Source organism: Octodon degus, unplaced genomic scaffold (genome assembly GCF_000260255.1).
Source record: "Octodon degus isolate 3935 unplaced genomic scaffold, OctDeg1.0 scaffold00001, whole genome shotgun sequence".
Taxonomy (NCBI): domain Eukaryota; kingdom Metazoa; phylum Chordata; class Mammalia; order Rodentia; family Octodontidae; genus Octodon; species Octodon degus.
This window is the reverse complement of record NW_004524577.1, coordinates 37,914,515-37,920,223: the sequence shown is the minus strand read 5'-3', so window position 1 is coordinate 37,920,223 and position 5,709 is coordinate 37,914,515. Positions and strand designations below refer to the sequence as shown.

The 5,709-nt window shown below is 41.5% G+C and overlaps 1 protein-coding gene across 2 annotated transcripts in view; it reads right to left on the bottom strand.

Annotated features, from left to right (window-relative positions):
• Slc38a9 (solute carrier family 38 member 9) overlaps window positions 1-4,644 on the bottom strand; it is a 124,320-nt gene extending 119,676 nt beyond the window's left edge. For both annotated transcript variants that reach the window (XM_004623090.2, XM_023709364.1), the window contains exon 1: window positions 4,558-4,644. The gene's annotated coding sequence lies outside the window, so the exon portion shown is untranslated. The remainder of the gene's footprint in view (window positions 1-4,557) is intronic.
• Window positions 4,645-5,709: the final 1,065 nt, after the last annotated feature.

Below are 5,709 nucleotides of genomic sequence, written 5' to 3'. Positions count from 1 at the left end.
ACATTTTAAATGAAAAAATCTTCAGTAATGATCAGCGAGGCAAACCCTGCCAACATGTCACTGCCTATGGGACACAGGTGCTGGGAACAGGTTCTTTTCCTAAAATGTATGCATTTTCTTTTCTCTCTGGTCGTCTCCCTTTCACTTCCCTTTTTAACTTCCTTCTTGTGCTCTTCTGCTTTCCTGCCCAATGTTTAAGCCTGTCAAAGGTCTCCACTGGAGACAAACAAATGTTAAATAAAAATGTCAGTAGTACCTCATAAAAGTAACTTTTCACAAAAAACTAAAGGAGCTGGGGGATAGTTCAGAGGTAGAGCACCTGCCACTATGTGGAACCAAAATACCACCGGCAACAAGGACTTTATTTCAACATAAAGGAGAGTCCAGTAGTAAAAAATGGTTATCTATTTCATGGTAAGGCAACTAAAATAACAAGTAATGGTTAGCTTTGAACAATATAATCATTTTACAAGTTCTCAACAATTCCCTACAATATAGTTATTGAGAAAAGTAGAAAAAAAATTAAAGCTGTGTTCCTCACCATCAATCAACTTAAAAAAAAAAAAAACAAACACACTTATGAAGCCCAGGAAATTAATGTGTACTAAATCTCTTAAATAATAAAACTTAGTAGCATGCTAACACCAAAGTCCAATTTTAAGTGTACCATTTCAGCCTTACCAAAAATGGTAATTAAGATTGGGGAAAGTGTGAAAGCTCTGAGGGACTTAAAGGTCTCAGCTCATATATATTTATTTTTAAAATAGTGAAACTTTGTGGCCATAGTAAAATTATCTATATACTCTAAAGAAGCAGAAAACTTCAGTGATTTAAAGTAATGAATGAGTAATCCAAACTACCTGGTATTTTTTTTTAATCAAACCTAGTAATTTTTAAGTAAACATTTTTTAGTTTCTTTAATTAGCCTGAACTTCAGATTCCTCCTGAAAGTTGTTTGAAAGCAATTAAGTGCTCTTTTGACTGTCGTGATGAGTAGAACTATACAATATTCTGCAGTTTCATGAATTAGGTTAAGAGGGGAATTAAGAGTGCATCGCTAGTATTGCATAGATTAGAAAGCAAAACAGTGGTCCCTCACTTATCACGGAGGTTCCACTCCAGATACCCCCGCGATAGGCGAAAATCAGCAAAGTAGCAGCGCTAAAGCATTAATATTGATATGCATATTTTAAGGCTTTATAAACTCTTCCCACACTCTTATAAACCTTTCCCACACTTTTAAAAACACTTCTTTTTTTTTTTTTGAGGTACCTTGTGCTTGCCAGGCAAGCACTTACTCTACACTGCGTTATCTCCCCGGCCCAAACACTTCTACTGTTCTTAGCCATTTTCTAAACTCATAAACCTATGTAATTTTAACAACACACGTATACTGTATGGTACGGCAAAATCCCGTGATATAGCTAAAAATCCATGATAAATTAGTTAGATTAGTATTTTTGGAAAACCTGCGAAAGTGACTGCGCGAAAGGTGAACTGCAAAATACTGAGGGACTACTGTACTCTATTGGTGATTTAAATACTAAATGCTCATCCAGCATTAATTTGCCAAAGCTAAAACACTGACATCATTTTGTGGGAATTAAACATTGACATAAACAGATATATTTACTCCCACTATTTTAATCTCTGAGCTTTAAAACTAAGTCTCAAATGCAAATCTGTTAGATTAAAGCTAGGTCATTTAATAAGGACTCCTTAATTGTTTAAGACTAGTTTTAGTATAGGGTCTTGCTAGAGCTTTTTGATCCTTTCAAAATTCACACATTGAATCAATCCTGAATGTTATGGCTATGCATATGATTCTCAACTTTATAGAGGTCTGAAGGGAACTACCTTAACCAATTTGCCTTCTGAAATTTCTACTGTAAGAGGACAGCAAGAAGGCATCACCTTGGAAGCACAGATGGGGCCTTAGCAAACATCAAATCTAACTGCAAGGTAAGTTGGGACTTCCCAGCTTTCAGAGTTGTCAGATATAAAATTGGTTTTGTTGTTGTTTTTGTTTTATGATCTTGGGAACTGAACTCAGGGCTTTCTATACTGAGCTATATCTCTTAACTTTCTGTTTGTTTTGAGAAAGGGTCTTACAAAATCACCGAGGTGGTACTTGAACTGGCAACCTTCCTATCTTAGCCTTCCTCTGTGCTAAGATTACAAGCACAGGCCCTTATGCCCAGCTATAAATCTTTTTATAAATTACCAAGTTTCAAATATTTTGTTAGAGCAGCAAGACTGAGATAGGTGCCAAAAGAGAATTAAGACCTTACCCAATTTAATACTTTCAAGTTCTCTTTAAATGTTAGCACCTTACTGAGGTGTATTTCCAAAAAAAGTACATAAAAACCAACCAGAGAAAGTCAGTGTGATATTTTCCTTAAAGCCTTGACTCTGATTATCAATGTACCCCAATGCATAACAGCCCTTTCCATACAAGGCTCAGAAACTTTCTTTCAAAAATTTTTGTAATACAACAGCCATTGTTGAGTTTATATGATTTTGCTTAGTGGAATTGAGCATTGTTTCTAATGTTTACTTTTTTTACTACTTTTTATATTCTTTGAAAACAAGTTTTTAGATTCTGAAAAAATTTTTGTGTGTGTATGTAAAAACAAATCTATAGTCTCTATGCCAAATGCTTCTATTAATTTGCAAAAGGACAAATGTGATTATGGACCTAATGCGTACTTACATGTTCTTTCTCAGAGACTGAAAAGTAGTATTACCTTATATACTTCGATATGTTTCAATCATTTTATTTACTTTCAGTTTATTAGGCCAGGTGTTGACAACTTTTTTCTGAAAGGGCCAGAGAGTAAATACTCTAGGCTTCGCCATCCACATCTTCATATTGAGAAAGGCAATATGTAAATGAGTACACATGGCTGTGTTCCAACAAAGTCTGTAACAAAGAGAAAATGTAGCCTGATGGATAAATCTGATCAGTTTACCCACTTCTGTAATATGCCAACAAAACAGAAAAGGAACCACACCATGAAAAAAGCTGTCTAGTGGGAGCAGCTATGGTATGTACATCTTTTTTTTTTTTAAAGTACAAGTCTGTAACGTATAAAGTATGCTACAAACCTGTCTAAATTCTTTATGAATAATTTACTGAAGTAATAGTAGCTAAAATAATCTAATTTTGCTGTAATAGTGGAATCAATTAATGCGTCATGGGCTGTTAAATCTGACACTGCTGCAGGTCAGTGTGAATTAGGGTAGTACTATGTTACCAAAGAACCTCTCTTCCTATACCAAGTATACTAAGTGTTCTTAAGTTTTGTTAACACAATAAGGAAGACAGAATATTAGCAAAAAAATGGAATTTAAATATGGTGTGAAATGCAGGCCTAGAGAAATTCTTGAAACTCTCGTTGATTTTTAAAAACCTTCATGCCAGTAAAACCTTTTAAAAAATACTAAGAATTATTATTTCAATTTTTAATTCACATGAGTGGTCCAATTTCTCATGCATTTCTTTTATCATAAACATTCAGGGTATTAGAAAATTAATTGACAGTATATTAGTTTAGGTGTTTAACAGATATGCAGTATGTAAGACTGTGAGAAGAAACGTACACTTAATTGTTCCCAAAGTTCTAGTGGGTATAAATCAGGGGTACGTTTTATTATTTTACACACATAAAAAAATACAGGCTACGTCTTTGCTATCAACCTTTTATCCTACTATGAAAGTACCCGAACTGCACATGGAGACCTAGATTTTTCTGTAAGTTAGGACAAGGATACCTTTGACTTACTGAAAAACTTAAAAACTTTCAGCTTTTGCTTATTATCTATCAGACTGTTGTCAGGTCCCAGGGCTTAAAAAAAAAAATAATAAAGGAGGAAGAGGGGCGCCGGGGAGATAGCTCAGTAGAACAGGCGCTTGCCTGGCAAGCGCAAGGTCCTGAATTCAATCCCCAGTGGGGGGGAGGAGGAGGGAGGAAGAGATAAATGATGGGGTTTGCAGATCCGACGAGCTCAACAATGGCTAAAGCTATCAGGACAACTAGGTTTCAGCCACGTTGGCCAAACTCGTTCTCTGGTGATGACGGCTTCGCGTCCCACGAGCCCTCCCCATGGTCCCAGCATTCTAAGACAGCTGTCACACCACGCCACCCACTCAAGACAGGCACACACCTGAGTCGTGCGACAAGCTCGCCCAGCGGGGCTCCCAGCCCAAGCGCAACCCGGCTCTTCCCCATTCGGATAAAGATGGGAGCTCTATTCCCCAATTTCTCAGTTCCCCTCCGGCGAAGGGGGCTCGGGCCGCTCACTTGGCGTAGCCCTGCCGTTCCCCTACGGCCTCCTCACCCACCCCGGACGCCCGACTGCACCACGCTCGAGCCCGCGGAGCGCGCGTGGCCGCCGCTTCGGCCTCTGCGCTCCCCGCGGGGCTCCATCCCACGCGTTTCACAGAAGCCAGCCCAGGTGACAGCCCGCTCCCCGCCAGCTCAGCGCCTGCGCCGCCGCTGCCTCGGCCCGCGCCCACTTCTCCCGCGGGGCGAGTCCGCAGAGAGCTCGCTCTACCTGAGCCGACCGAAGGCTCCAGCTCGGAGCACCGGCCAGAAGGAGAGGACCCGTCCTCAAATCCTCGCAATTCGCGGCCGCTGAACTACTGGTCCCCAAAACAGGAAGAGGAGATGGCCTAGGCCGCGGGGGCCCACGGGAGATGGAGTTCTGGGCACGCCAAACTGGCCGACGCGGACTACGACTCCCAGAGGCCTCAGCGGCTCCAGCGCTCCTCCCGCTCCGCCCCACCCGTAGACTTCGCTCGACCAGCCCAAGGAGCGTCTCTTGCGTCTCTTGGGTGTGGCGGTGGACTCTGAGGCGTTCAGGAGGCGGGCGGAGTTTGGATTCTCATACCCGCCAAGCCAAGTCGAATAACTCTACAAAGAATAAATTCTAAGGAGCAACGAGATTAGGAGTAGGAAAAATTTATTGAGAGCGACAGCTCCTAAGAAAAGGAAGGTCCTGGAAGTGGGTTGCCAACGAAAGGCCACCTACACACACACCTTTTCAGTCTTTTTTGAGACAGGATCTCGCTATGCTTTTCAGACTTGCCTTGAGCTCACTTTGTAGCCCAGTCTGGTCCCAAACATGCAATGATTCTCCTGCCTCAGCCTCCTGATGGCTGGGATTAGAGGCGTACCTCCTCTCCCCCACTCCAAGCGCACCTTTTAATCTTTTCCTTTTTCTTTTTCTTTTTTTTTTTTTATTGCTAGGCATCCAAGTCAGGACCTTGGGCTTGCCAGGCAGGCGCTGTGCGTCTGAACTATATCCCCCACATCCACTTTTTAAAGAAAGTTTAAAAAAACAAAATCACCAGGTAGGGACGTGTGATATAATCAGCCAATAAGATTACCGTAACGTGTCACATGGGGGTGCGGCAGAGACCACCAGGCTTTTATGAAGGCCACGTGGCGTAGAATTTATTGTGCCTGGGTGCAGGCAGGCAAAGAGTGATAAAACCGCCTGCAGTGAGCAAAGAGAAGTGTGTCCCTTTTATAGGGATGGAGAGAAGGCGAGGGACATAAGGTGAGACGATTTTAATAAACATCTATGGTCAAAGTTCTCCGGCAGTCTTGCACCTTGATGGTTTGCCTCCGAGTGTCTGGTGTAAATTTTCAGGTGTCTCCAGACGCCCTCAGATGTCCTAAAACCTGACAAATTCTTTGTCCC